This window comes from Mustela nivalis, assembly GCF_964662115.1.
Source record: "Mustela nivalis genome assembly, chromosome: 1".
NCBI classification, from domain to species: Eukaryota; Metazoa; Chordata; class Mammalia; order Carnivora; family Mustelidae; genus Mustela; species Mustela nivalis.
In genome coordinates this window covers 64,092,384-64,107,558 of record NC_139020.1, presented here as the reverse complement: position 1 = coordinate 64,107,558, position 15,175 = coordinate 64,092,384, and positions in this window count along the sequence as shown.

The following is a 15,175-nucleotide window of genomic DNA, read 5'->3' as shown; positions in this document are numbered from 1 at the left end:
TTAAGTTTTTAAGCTTTTATTTCCGAGATCAGACGAGATCGGGTGCGTTCAGGGTTGTATGGCCATAGACTAAGCTTTTATTTCTAAGCACTTAATAAATGCAAGTAATTTAGTATCTCTGTCCAAATTGTATTGAAGTGTTGATATGTTTGTGGACAGACTCTTGCTTGTTTCTACTGTACTGGTATTCAGTCAAGGAGCCTTTAAATCTTTCTGTTTGTATCTATATGAGAGAGAGAGTGAGAGAGTGTCTGTGTGTATGTGTTTTAATTGTGAGCTTTTCATTTGTCTTGGAACTTTTTCTGCAAGAATTGTTTCAGGCTTGGGTTGAAAGTACATTCATCCAGAGAGGATTGTGGTTCATTCACCCAAGGACCTGGGGTGTCTTACCAACCTGGAATCACTTTAAATCAGATTTTCTGAGTAAAGTTTTTCAGGTAACATGATTATAGTCCAAAACCCCAGGAGGGCTGGCTTGTTGTTACAAATTATCAGGTAATGTTACTTCTTCACATCCATCTAGTGCTAGAACTGAGAGTGGTGGAAATCGTTTTCTGTCCTTTTGTATGGCAGGGCTAGTTTCTCACTTATCGTCTCTCTGAGGGGAGCTTCTGGGGACGTGTTTTTTTTTTTTTTTTTAAGATTTTATTTATTTATTTGACAGAGATGACAAGCAGGCAGAGAGGCAGGCAGAGAGAGAGGAGGAAGCAGGCTCCCTGCTGAGCAGAGAGCCTGATGCAGGGCTTGATCCCAGGACTCTGAGCGGCTTAACCCACTGAGCCAACCAGGCGCCCCATGGGGACTTGGGGTTTTATCCCGTGTTCTCTGTACTCACTGCTCATGCAGCTGATGATGCAGAAGCTTAGAGTCTTTAGGGCCCTAGGAAAAGGCTCATTCTGTGTTTCCTTATTTTCTAAGACTCTTGATTTCACTTCAGTTTGGGGCTTTGTGGATCTTTTTGTGTCACTTCAGCGGAGTATTTAAAAATAATCTCTCTGTATTTTTTTGCCCACTGTTTTAATTGCTTCTATTCAGAATAGTAATTCAGAGTATTTATTTATGCCAGAAATGGGTGTCTTCATCCTTTTTCAGCTCTCATTCTCTTTCACTTCTGTTCCCCTCCCTTCCCCTCTCCTCCCTTCTCATCTCTTCTTCCTCACCCCTCCCCCTTCCTTCTTTAGTTTGCCTAGGGTGGTTCAGCAAAACCAGCCTCTTCCTAGAAAGAAAAGGTACAAAGAATAAAGTTCTTTTATACGGACGATAGGCTACAATTATCCTAGCATCAATTTTCTTACAGATGTTTTATTTATTGAATAATGTGTAAATAACACACTAACTCCTCTTAGCTAAGTACAGTGCTTTATTCAGTATTATATCTACAGTGAACTAGAGAATTATCATAAGGCAATACACACAAACTTTTCTCAGCGTGTATAAAAATAAATCTCATTTATGGGAACGTAAACTGCCGAAGTTAACCCTGTCTCTCTCCTTAAGCCTTTTGACTGTATTTAGTTCTGCTCCTGTGAGCTAGGCTTTCAACTCTCTAATCTTTGGACATTCAAAAGTTTCTTAGGCAATTCTGAAGTCTTTTTCTTAGAATTACAGTAAACGTGTTCTTTAAAGTCTTACCCTGTTTGATTCTCAGATCTCTAAATTAGCTCCTATCTGGGAATCCACTTTCTTACCCCCACCTCCACCTGGAGATCAGGAGCGATTACCATGGCCAGTCAAGTCTGAACTGCAGTAGTTGAATTGCAGTCCTTGTAGTCCCCATGCTGTAGGTTTCTCCTAGAAAGACTCTTATTAGAGTTGATTTTATCATCCAGAATAAATGGACTGATCTGACTTTCAGAAACTATTCAGATAAAGTTAGCCTGGATATGAATATGATATGTCACTCACTCACCAAATTTTATGAAACACTCACAGTGTTCCAGGGATTATGGCACTGTGTATGAGGGATTAGAAATATGGTTATCAATAAGACAGATTCCTTGTATCCATGTATCGGATCATCACATCACATATGCCTTAAACTTGCACAATGTTCTATGTCACATATATCTCAATAAAGTTGGAAAAAAATAAGACAGATTTCCTGATCTCAGGGAATTATGGAATAATAGGATAGTCTGTAGAACTTCCTAATACTCTGTGTTCTAAGAGAAATACTGTCTTACCATTTTTTTCCCAACTTCGCCACCCCCGTCCCAAAAAGCCTCTGGAGACTTGGTTGGTTTAATGAATATGCAATATTTATAAGGTTGTGTAATCCCAGTAGTGTAGCTCTGGTCCCAGAGTAATTTTATATTTAAAAAAGCAAGACCTAGAGCTATATTTTGATATTTATTTAATATTTTTCTTAAGTAGTAAGGATTCTCAGCAATGTCTACTCAAATGTTTTGTTTACTCTATTTTCTAATCTCCCAAACTTGAAGTCTCTTGCTCTTTAATACTCCAGAGGCTCCATCTCCCCTATCCAAATAATGTTACCATGTATATTCTATCTCCCTCTTCTTTTTGCACACAAGGACCCTAATATTTATGATTGTTCTCCTGATTGATTTTCTGGTGATAATCGCCTAAGCAGCTTTGGCTTTCTATACGGAAAGTGGGGCTTGGAGAAAAATCTAAGTAGGCAAAGGGGGAAGCTGTGAATACCAACATGTTATTTTTTCTGTCTTATCACATCTATTTTAAGTCCTCTTCTTAAGCATATGTATTTTGAACTGTTCTTTGTTTTCAGGAGTAATAATGTATTGTAGCCCATATACAGAAACGTGGATACTCAAAAATGCCAATTTTCTGGAACAGTTTCAGGAGAATAGGAATTAGTTCTTCTAGCCCTGGGCTTTTATTTGTTTGGAGATTTTTAATGAATTTCAATCTCCTTACTAGTTATGGGTCTGTTCAGGCTTTCTATTTCTTCCTGGTTCAGTTGTGGTAGTTTATATGTTTCTAGGAATGCATCCATTTCTTCCAGATTGTCAAATTTGTTGGCGTAGAGTTGCTCATAGTATGTTCTTATAATTGTTTGTATTTCTTTGGTGTTTGTTGTGATCTCTCCTCTTTCATTCATGATTTTATTTATTTGGGTCCTTTCTCTTTTCTTCTTGATAAGTCTGGCCGGGGGTTTATCAATTTTATTAATTCTTTCAAAGAACCAGTTCCTAGTTTCATTGATTTGTTCTATTGTTTTTTTGGTTTCTATTTCATTGATTTCTGCTCTGATCTTTATGATTTCTCTTCTCCTGCTGTGTTTAGGGTTTCTTTCTTGTTCTTTCTCCAGCTCCTTTAGGTGTAGGGTTAGGTTGTGTACCTGAGACCTTTCTTGTTTCTTGAGAAAGGCTTGTACCGCTAAATATTTTTCTCTCAGGACTTCCTTTGTTGTGTCCCACAGATTTGGAACTGTTGTGTTTTCATTATCATTTGTTTCCATGATTTTTTTCAATTCTTCTTTAATTTCCCGGTTGACCCATTCATTCTTTAGAAGAATGCTGTTTAGTCTCCATGTATTTGGGTTCTTTCCAAACTTCCTCTAGTGACTGAGTTCTAGCTTCAGAGCATTGTGGTCTGAAAACTTCCAAACTCATTTTATGAGGCCAGCATCACCTTGATCCCAAAACCAGACGAGGATTCCATCAAAAAAGAGAGCTATAGACCAATATCCTTGATGAGCACAGATGCGAAAATTCTTACCAAAATACTAGCCAATAGGATTTAACAGTCCATTAAAAGGATTATGCACCACGACCAAGTGGGATTTATTCCAGGGCTGCAAGGTTGGTTCAACATCCGGAAATCAGTCAATGTGATACAACACATCAATAAAAGAAAGAACAAGAACCATATGATATTCTCAATAGATGCTGAAAAAGCATTTGACAAAGTACAGCATCCCTTCCTGATCAAAACTCTTCAAAGTGTAGGGATAGAGGGCACATACCTCAATATCATAAAAGCCATCTATGAAAAACCCACCGCAAATATCATTCTCAGTGGAGAAAAACTGAAAGCTTTTCCGCTAAGGTCAGGAACACGGCAGGGATGTCCATTATCACCACTGCTATTCAACATAGTACTAGAGGTCCTAGCCTCAGATATCAGACAACAAAAGGAAATTAAAGGCATCCAAATCGGCAAAGAAGAAGTCAAATTATTACTCTTCACAGATGATATGATACTATATGTGGAAAACCCAAAAGATTCCACTCCAAAACTGCTAGAACTTGTACAGGAATTCAGTAAAGTGTCAGGATATAAAATCAATGCACAGAATTCAGTTGCATTTTTCCACACCAACAACAAGACAGAAGAAAGAGGAATTAAGGAGTCTATCCCATTTACAATTGCAACCCTAACCATAAGATACCTAGGAATAAACCTAACCAAAGAGGCACAGAATCTATACTCAGAAAACTATAAAGTACTCATGAAAGAAATTGAGGAAGACACAAAGAAATGGAAAAATGTTCCATGCTCCTGGATTGGAAGAATAAATATTGTGAAAATGTCTATGCTACCTAAAGCAATCTACACATTTAATGCAATTCCTATCAAAGTACCACCCATCTTTTTCAAAGAAATGGAACAAATAATTATAAAATTTATATGGAACCAGAAAAGTCCTCGAATAGCCAAAGGAATATTGAAAAAGAAAGCCAACGTTGGTGGCATCACAATTCTGGACTTCAAGATCTATTACAAAGCTGTCATCATCAAGACAGCATCGTACTGGCACAAAAACAGACACATAGACCAATGGAACACAATAGAGAGCCCAGAAATAGACCCTCAACTCTATGGTCAAGTAATCTTCGACAAAGCAGAAAAGAATTTCCAATGGAAAAAAGACAGCCTCTTTAATAAATGGTGTTGGGAAAATTGGACAGCCACATGCAGAATAATGAAATTGGATCATTTCCTTACACCACACACAAAAATAGACTCAAAATGGATGAAGGACCTCAATGTGAGAAAGGAATCCATCAAAATCCTTGAGGAGAACACAGGCAGCAACCTCTTCGACCTCAACTGCAGCAACATCTTCCTAGGAACATCACCAAAGGCAAGGGAAGCAAGGGCAAAAATGAACTATTGGGATTTTATCAAGATCAAAAGCTTTTGCACAGCAAAGGAAACAGTTAACAAAACCAAAAGACAACTGACAGAATGGGAGAAGATATTTGCAAATGACATATCAGATATAGGACTAGTGTCCAAAATCTATAAAGAACTTAGCAATCTCAACACCCAAAGAACAAATAATCCAATCAAGAAATGGGCAGATGACATGAACAGACATTTCTGCAAAGAAGATATCCAGATGGCCAACAGACACATGAAAAAGTGCTCCATATCACTTGGCATCAGGGAAGTACAAATCAAAACCACAATGAGATATCACCTCACACCAGTCAGAATGGCTAAAATCAACAAGTCAGGAAATGACAGATGCTGGCGAGGATGCGGAGAAAGGGGAACCCTCCTACACTGTTGGTGGGAATGCAAGCTGGTGCAGCCACTCTGGAAAACAGCATGGAGGTTCCTCAAAATGTTGAAAATAGAACTGCCGTATGAGCCAGCAATTGCATTACTGGGTATTTACCCTAAAGATACAAACGTAGTGATCCGAAGGGGCACGCGCACTCACATGTTTATAGCAGCAATGTCCACAATAGCCAAACTATGGAAAGAACCTAGATGTCCATCAACAGATGAATGGATCAAGAAGATGTGGTATATATACACAATGGAATACTATGCAGCCATCAAAAGAAATGAAACTTTGCCATTTGCGATAATGTGGATGGAACTAGAGCATATCATGCTTAGCAAAATAAGTCAAGTGGAGAAAGACAACTATCATATGATCTCCCTGATATGAGGAAGTGGTGATGCAACATGGGGACTTAAGAGGGTAGGAGAAGAATAAATGAAACAAGATGGGACTAGGAGGGAGACAAACCATAAGTGACTCTTAATCTCACAAAAGAAACTGAGGGTTGCTGGGGGGAGGGGGTGGGAGAAGGGGTGTTGGATTATGGACATTGGGGAGGATATGTGCTTTGGTTAGTGCTGTGAAGTATGTACACCGGGCGATTCACAGACCTGTACCCCTGGAGATAAAAATATATTATATGTTTATCAAAAATAAAAGATAAAAACATTTAAAAAAAATACCAATTTGCAAGGAGCCAGTGACGAGGTTATCACATCTTGAAACTAGATCCATCTTGTTGGCCAATAAGACATAAGGGAAGGAAGATTTAAATGTTCCTAGGGAGAAGGGAAGGCATGAATGGAAGGATGATCTGGGAGAATTAAGGAAGTCAAGGTCTAGAGGAGCATGGTCGATAAATTATAAACTGGACATGGAGAACCCAGAAAGAGAGACACGTGATCAAGGAATTATCTGCCTGTGTTAATCATGAGGGTTATGGACTCCATGTTTCTTTCTATTTCCAGAGCATATTGCTGTTTTTTAAGACATGGCTTATGTCATCCAAAATGCATCTTGGTTCCTGACCCTGGTGGGCTAGCATGGAACAGATAAATTTCACCCTTCTTTTCAAATAATGGAGATCTGATGGGACAGAAAATTTTACTATATTGTACCCTGCAGCAAACTGACATAGTTATCTTATGTTTTTGGTAGTGGTGGGCTATGAACTTAGAACATTTCCTATGTTTAATCAGAATATTCTGTGCTTTAACCTTTTCTTCAGTGTAGACCTCCACTGGCTCCATAAGGTACATGAAATTCCCTGAGAATATCAGGAATCCTCCATGGTGAGGTTGTAAGGGTTTCCTCAGAGTCCTCAGTGAAGGCTTTCTTCAAGCTGTTGTCACTGTTGACATTGATTAGAGACTGGAGGATTCACTCCAGTCTTGTCAGTACTGTTGTTTTAACCCCTCAAAGTTGCAGAAAAACATAACTTGCATATTTTGGGTCCCTTAGTCTGAGGCTATAATAAAAATAGCCTCACCCAGAGACTCAAAATATGGAAGTGACTTATAAACAACAAACATTTATCTCTCACAGTTCTGGAGGCTGGAAAGTCTAGGATCATAGGACAGGTGGACTTTGTGTCTAGTAAAAAACTACTTCCTCAACAAAAGTCCTCTTACTTCAACCTTACATAGCAGAAAAGCAAGCTAGCTCTCTGGGGTCTCTCTTATGAAGGACTAATCTCAGTTGTGAGGGCTCTGCCCCCATGACCCAATCACCTGCCAAAGGTCCCACCTCCTTATACCATCACCTTAGGGGTTAAGATATAAACATATGCAATTTGGGAAAGAGAGATGTAAACATTCAGACCATAGCAGTGGTCATTAGCCAAATGATGCTGACCTCTGTCAGCCCTAGAATTTGAGGCTGTTGCATATCAGCCCTGAACTCAATGTTTTATAGTAGGTGCTTAGCTGGGGTCACATAAGAGTTTCTAAAATGTTTAGAAGAAATAATATATGTTTTTTGGAAAATTAGCCATATGTAAAAATATAGAAAACTATCATTTGTATCTGGCCCCAAGTACCTTGCACTAAAATAAATATGAGGTGGATTACTTATTTATATATGGATTAAACAAAAAAGAAACTTGAAACAAATAGAGGCAATGTTTACTGAATTTCTGGACTAGAAAGCAGTTTTTGACCTTATAGTTTTTGAAAATAATAACAAAGAAAAATATCAATAAATTTAACTAGATAAAAATTTTACAAAGTATGTACACCAAAAATAAGATAGAATAAGAAGGCTCACTAAAAACTCAATAAATGTGATAGAAAAAGCTAGCATTCAAATGTATAAAGAATCCATAAAAGGATAACAGAAATATTAGAACTCAAAAAGTGAAAGAGATTTAAAACAAAGTTTGTGAATAAACAGTTCACAGGAGAGGAACTAAAATTTGCTATTAAGAAATTGGAAAAAAGTTTTCACCATTATTAATTACCAGAAAACCATATTTTAGAATAATTCTGAAGCATTTACTTTGTCCACAAAAACAGACAATATTAAAAAACAGCAATACAGAATACTAAAGGGAACATGGTCTAACAGAAAACATTTGATATTACATATAAATTTAATAATTGATAAAAACTTCTGAAAAGTAACTTGAAAATATGTTTCAAGAGCCTTTTAACATGGTTAAAGTCTTGTTTAACATTTAAACATTGCCACCTCTTGTTCCAGTAATTGTATTTTATGGGTTTTATTCTGTAGAAATAGTAAATTTTGAAAAGCAAATATAAAGCTTCTTGGAAGACGTGGTAGAGATACTTTATCCTACTCCTCCCATGAAGTACAACATGAAGAGCAGAAACGTGGCACTCCTGTCTTCCAGTCAGGGTCACATCAGCAGAGGTCTAGTGGGAAACCAGAACTCCCAGTCCCACCCAGATGGAATGAGGAGCCCATTTACCTGATTGTTAGTGAAGGCTGAATGGAGTACCTGGACTTCTAACCCCATCTTGAAGTAAAAAGGTGGGATCTGCCTCTTCCCCTGCCAGAGCAGTGCAGGGAAAACTAACTAAAAGAGGTTTTAAATAAGGTCCAGGATCTTAAAATATCCAAAATGTTTAAGTTTCAATGGAAGAATCACTTATCATACATACCAAGAACTAGGAAATATCTGAACTACCAAAATGAGAGAGATGTTGAATTTTCTGACAGAGATTTTAAAGCAGCCATCATAAAAATGCTTCAAGAAGCAATTACGAGGGGCGCCTGGGTGGCTCAGTGGGTTAAAGCCTCTGCCTTCGGCTCAGGTCATGATCCCAGGGTCCTGGGATCGAGCTCCGCATCGGGCTGTCTGCTCCGCGGAGAGCCTGCTTCCTCCTCTCTCTCTCTCTGCCTGCCTCTCTGCCTACTTGTGATCTCTGTCTGTCAAATAAATAAATAAAATCTTTAAAAAAAAAAAGAAGAAGCAATTATGAACGTACTTGAAACAATTGAGAAAATAAAAATTTTCAGCAAAGAAGATATTAGGAGGAGCTAAATGGAAAATTAGAACTGAAACATACAATAACAAATAAAAATATAAATGGATGGGTTCAATAGAAGAATGCAGGGAACACATGAAAGGATCAGTCAATTTGATAATAAAACAACAGAAATTAATCTAAATGACAGTGTAAAAACAGCCTGAAATGAACAGAGTCTCAGGGACCTGCAAGACCATAATGAATGTGTAATATTTGCCTAATTGGAGTCCTGGGGGAAAGAGAAAAAGGATGGCACTGAAAATGTATTTAGGGAACTAATGCCCCAAATCCCACAAATGTATAGATTCAAGAACCCAAGTGAATCCCAAATGGAATAAATCTAAAGAAATCCACAATAGAACACACCACAATCAAATTGTGAAAACTGAAGCAAAGGAAAAATCTTGGAAGCTGTAAGAAAACAATGACAACTTACCTGTGGGGGAAAACAATTTCAACAACAGCATATGTGTTTTTATTTAAATTTATTTTTATTTATTATTATTTTTAAAATTCTTTTATTATTAAGTTCAATTAGCCAGCATCTAGTACTCCATTAGTTTAGACAGCATATTTCTTACCAGAAAACGTGAAGTCTGGAAGGAAGCTGCACATTTTTCTCGAGCTGGGAGAAAAGACTTGTTAACCCAGAATTCTATATCCAGTGAATATATTCTTCAGGAATGAAGGGGGAAATCAATACATTCTCACATGCAGAAAATCTAATAGAATTCAGCATCAGAAGACCTACTTTACAAGTATGGCTAAGGGAAGTTTTGTCTCTAAACAGAAAAGAAATTCTAAAAGAAGTTATCTTGGAATATTAGAAATGAAAAAAAAAAATGAAGGGGGACCTGGTGGCTCAGTACCTTAAGCCTCTGCCTTTGGCCCAGGTCAAGGTCTTAGGGTCCTAGGATCAAGCCCTGCATCTGGCTCTCTGCTCAGCAGGGGGCCTGATTCCCCTGCCTGCCTCTCTGCGTACTTGTGATCTCTCTCTCTCTCTGTCAATTAAATAAATAAAATCTTTAAAAAAATGGAAAAAGGAAAAAATTATGAGTAAATAAAATAGATTTTCTTCCTCTTCTTGAATTTTCTAAGTTATGTTTGACAGTTGAAGTAAAAATTACAACGTATAGAACATCTAGTGTAGTCTCTCACGGTTCATCTCCCCTTCCAGGAGAGGAGAAGGAAAACTGGAAGGGGAAATGAACCATGAGAGACTATGGGCTCTGAAAAACAATCTGAGGGTTTTGAAGGGGCGGGGGGGGGGTCAGAGGTTAGGGGAGCCAGGTGGTGGGTTTTAGGGAGGCACGTATAGCATGGAGCACTGGGTGTGGTGCATAAACCATGAATTCTGTTATGCTGAGAAGAAATCAATAAAAAAAAGAACATCTAGTGTAATTCTAAATGTATATAGAGAAAATGCTTATATCAATCACACACAGGGAAGATAAAGGTATGTTAAAGAAGGTAAGGTTTCTAAACTTCACTTAAGCTGGTAAAAAAATCTCAGCAGCAGTACATTGTGGTAATTTATGTACATATAATGTAATACCTACAGCAACTAATAATGAAGCTAGATGATGAGATGCACTCACAAACACTATATATAAATCAAGAGAATTCTTTTTTTTATTTAAAGATTTTATTTATTTATTTGACAGAGAGAGATCAAAAGTAGATGGGAGAGGCAGGCAGAGAGACAGAGAGAGAGAGAGAGGGAAACAGGCTCCCCGCTGAGCAGAGAGCCCAATGTGGGACTTGATTCCAGGACCCTGAAATCATGACCTGAGCGGAAGGCAGCGGCTTAACCCACTGAGCCACCCAGGCGCCCCAATCAGGAGAATTCTTAAAAAAAATGTTCAGTTAACTCACAAGACTGGAAAAAAGAGCAAGGACATGAAAATTGGAGTAAAGAAAACAAAAATGAAAAATTTAAGCCCTAACATAATAATTTTATCAAATATAAATGGTCCAAATATACCAATTAAAATATGTTAGCTAAGTGGATTAAAAAAACCTGACCCAAATTTGTGCTATGTATATAAATCTCACCTCAAGTATGATATAGGCAAATTAAAAGTGAAATGATGGAAAAATACCTATCATATGAGATTTAATCCAAAAAGCAGTAGTTATGTTGGTATCAGATAAAGTAGACTATAACACAGAAAGTTACCAGACAAACAGACAGACACCCCCCCTACACACTCAAGAAAATTACTAGACATAAAGTGACATTATATAGTAAGAAAAGGGTTGATTCACCAGGAAGACGTAATGATCCTAAATGAGTAAGTGCTAACAATAGAGCTTTATATTATATGAAGCACAAACAGGTGGAACTGAATGAAAGTCTGAATCGACAAACCCGTAATTATAGTTAGACACTTCCACACCCTTTTCTCAACAATTGATAGAACAGTTAGAAAATCACCAAAGCTTTGGAGGAGCTGACATCATTATTAAACAACAGGATCTAATTGACATTTTTAAAACACTCTATCGTACAAGAGTGGAATACATGTTCTTTACAAAGAACATGTATTCATGAAAAATACCAAGATAAAACATATCCTGGGCCATAAAATAAAATTTTAAAATAATTTTAAGTATTTTAAATAATTGAAATCACACAGGCTGTGTTCTGTGATCACAGTGGAATAAAAAATTAATAACAGAAATAACTGAAAAATAGCAAAACATTAGGAAGCTAAACACAGTAATTCTAACAATATGTCAAAGAGAAAGCCTCATTGTCATTAAAAAATATGCTGAAAAGCATGAAAATGAGAATCTACCACATCAGAGTTTATGGGACACAGCTAAAGCAGCATTGAGAAAATATATATTCTAAATGCCTGGATTAGAAATGAAGAAACACGTAAAAGCAACAATCTGAAATTCTGCTTGAGGAATCGAGAAAAAGAACAACACAAACCCAAACTAAGTAGAAGGAAGGAAATAAATATAAAATCAGAAATGGATAAAATCAATGAAACAAAAAACTCATTAAAAAAAGATAAATGTAGAATGGCCAAAATTAACAAGAAAGGAAACAACATGTGTTGGAGGGGATGTGGAGAAAGGGGAACCCTCTTCCACTGTTGGTGGGAATGCAAGTTGGTGCAGCCTCTTTGGAGAACAGTGTGGAGATTCCTCAAGAAATTAAAAATAGAAATTCCCTATGACCCTGCAATTGCACTACTGGGTATTTACCCCAAAGATACAGATGTCGTGAAAAGAAGGGCCATCTGTACCCCAATGTTTATAGCAGCAATGACCACGGTCATCAAACTATGGAAAGAACCAAGATGCCCTTCAACGGACGAATGGATAAGGAAAATGTGGTCCATATACACTATGAAGTATTATGCCTCCATCAGAAAGATGAATACCCAACTTTTGTAGCAACATGGACAGGACTGGAAGAGATTATGCGGAGTGAAATAAGTCAAGCAGAGTTAATTATCATATGGTTTCACTTATTTGTGGAGCATAACAAATAGCATGGAGGACATGGGGAGTTAAAGAGGAGAAGGGAGTTGGAGGAAACTGGAAGGGGAGGTGAACCATGAGAGACTATGGACTCTGAAAAACAATCTGAGGGGTTTGAAGTGGCAGGGGGTGGTGGTTGGGGTACTAGATGGTGGGTATTATAGAGGGCATGGATAGCATGGAGCACTAGGTGTGGTGAAAAAATAATGAATACTGTTGCTGAAAATAAATAAATTAATTTTAAAAAATTTAAAAAGGACAAAAAAAAGATAAATAATATTCACAAATCTCTAGAGAGTTCAAAAAAAAATAAAGAGAAAAGAAACAAATTATCACTATCAGGCATGAAACAGACTATCAATACAGACCCTGCAGATAGTGAAAGGAAGAAGAAAGAATACTATGATCAACCATACACACAAAATCTGACAACTTAGATGAAATAAATGGACCATTCCTTGAAAAGCACAAATACCATAACTCATCCAAAATGAAATACTGTTGACCCTTGAACAATGGGTGTTTGTCCATTTATATGTGGAATTTTTTCAATAAATACAATACACTACTATAAATGTATTTACTCTCTCATGATTTTTCTTTCATTCCTTTAGCTTACTTTATTGTAAGAATATGATGTGTAACATATATGTAACATATGAAATGTGTTGTTTGTGTTATTAGTAAGGTTTTGGTTAACAGTAGGCTGTTATTGGTAAAGGCTCTGATCAATGATAGGCTATTAGTAAAGTTTCTGGGGAGTCAAAAATTACATGTGGACTTTTGACTGTGTAGAAGGTCATCACCTTAAGTTCTGCATTGTTCAAGAGTCAAATGTAGATAATTTGAATAATCCTATAAATGAAATTGAATTTATACTTTAAAAACTCTCAAGAAATCTCCAGGCCTAGATGGTTTCATTGCAGAAATCTATACCATTTGTGAAAAAACACGGGTTCTACATCTTTATACCTTCTCTTCCAGGAAAAATAGAAAAGGAAGAAAAACTGACCATAGAGTTGAGGGTCCATATCTGGGCTCTCTACTCTGTTCCACTGGTCTATGTGTCTGTTTTTATGCCAGTACCATGCTCTCCTTGGTGATCACAGCTTTGTAATAAAGCTTGAAATCGGGTAACGTGATGCCCCCAGCTTTATTTTTGTTTTTCAACATTTCCTTAGCGATTCGGGGTCTCTTCTGATTCCATACAAATTTTGGGATTATTTGCTCCAGCTCTTTGAAGAATACCGGTGGAATTTTGATCGGAATGGCATTAAAATATATATATTGCTCTAGGCAGTATAGACATTTTAACAATGTTTATTCTTCCGATCCAAGAGCATGGAATGGTCTTCCATATTTTTGTGTCTTCTTCAATTTCTTTCATGAGTGTTCTGTAGTTCCTCAAGTACAGATCCTTTACCTCTTTGGTTAGGTTTATTCCCAGGTATCTTATGTTTCTTGGTGCTATAGTAAATGGAATCGATTCTCTAATTTCCCTTTCTGTATTTTTATTGTTAGTATATAAGAAAGCCACTGATTTCTGCACATGACTTTGTATCATGCCACATTGCTGAATTGCTGTATGAGTTCTAGTAGTTTGGGGGTGGAGTCTTTTGGGTTTTCCATATCAAGAATCATGTCATCTGCGAAGAGAGAGAGTTTGACTTCTTCATTACCAATTTGGATACCTTTTATTTCTCTTTGTTGTCTGATTGCTGTTGCTAGGACTTCTAATACTATGTTGAACAAGAGTGGTGAAAGTGGGCATCCTTGTCTTGTTTCTGATCTCAACAGGAAGGCTGCAAGCTTTTTCCCATTAAGGATGATATTTGCTGTGGGTCTTTCATAGATAGATTTGATGAGGTTCAGGAATGTTCCCTCTATCCCTATACTTTGAAGCGTTTTAATCAGGAACAGATGCTGGATTTTGTCAAATCCTTTTTCTGCATCAATTGAGAGGACCATGTGGTTCTTCTCTCTTCTCATATTAATTTGTTGTATCACATTGATTGATTTGCGAATGTTGAACCATCCTTGTAGCCCAGGGATGAATCCCACCTGATCATGGTGGATAACCTTTTTAATGTGCTGTTGGATCCTGTAGGCTAGGATCTTGTTGAGAATCTTAGCATCTATATTCATCAGTGATATTGGTCTGAAATTCTTCTTTTTGGTAGGGTCTTTGCCTGGTTTGGGGATCAGGGTAATGCTGGCTTCATAGAAAGAGTCAGGAAGTTTTCTTCTGCTTCAGTTTTTCGAAACAGCTTCAGGAGAATAGGTGTTATTTCTTCTTTGAAAGTTTGGTAGAATTCCCCAGGGAATCTGTCAGGTCCTGGGCTTTTGTTTTTTGGGAGGTTTTTGATCACTGCTTCAATCTCGTTATTAGATATCAGTCTATTCAGGTTGTCGATTTCTTCCTGGTTCAATTTTGGTAGTTTATATTTTTCCAGGAATGCATCCATTTCATCTAGGTTGCTAAGCTTATTGGCATATAACTGTTGATAATAACTTCTGATGATTGTTTCTACTTCCTTGGTGTTAGTTGTGATCTCTCCCTTTTCATTCATAATTTTATGAACTTGGGCTTTCTCTCTTTTCTTTTGGATTAGTGTGGCCAATGGTTTATCAATCTTACTGATTCTTTCAAAAAATTAGCTTCTAGTTTCATTGATATGTTCTA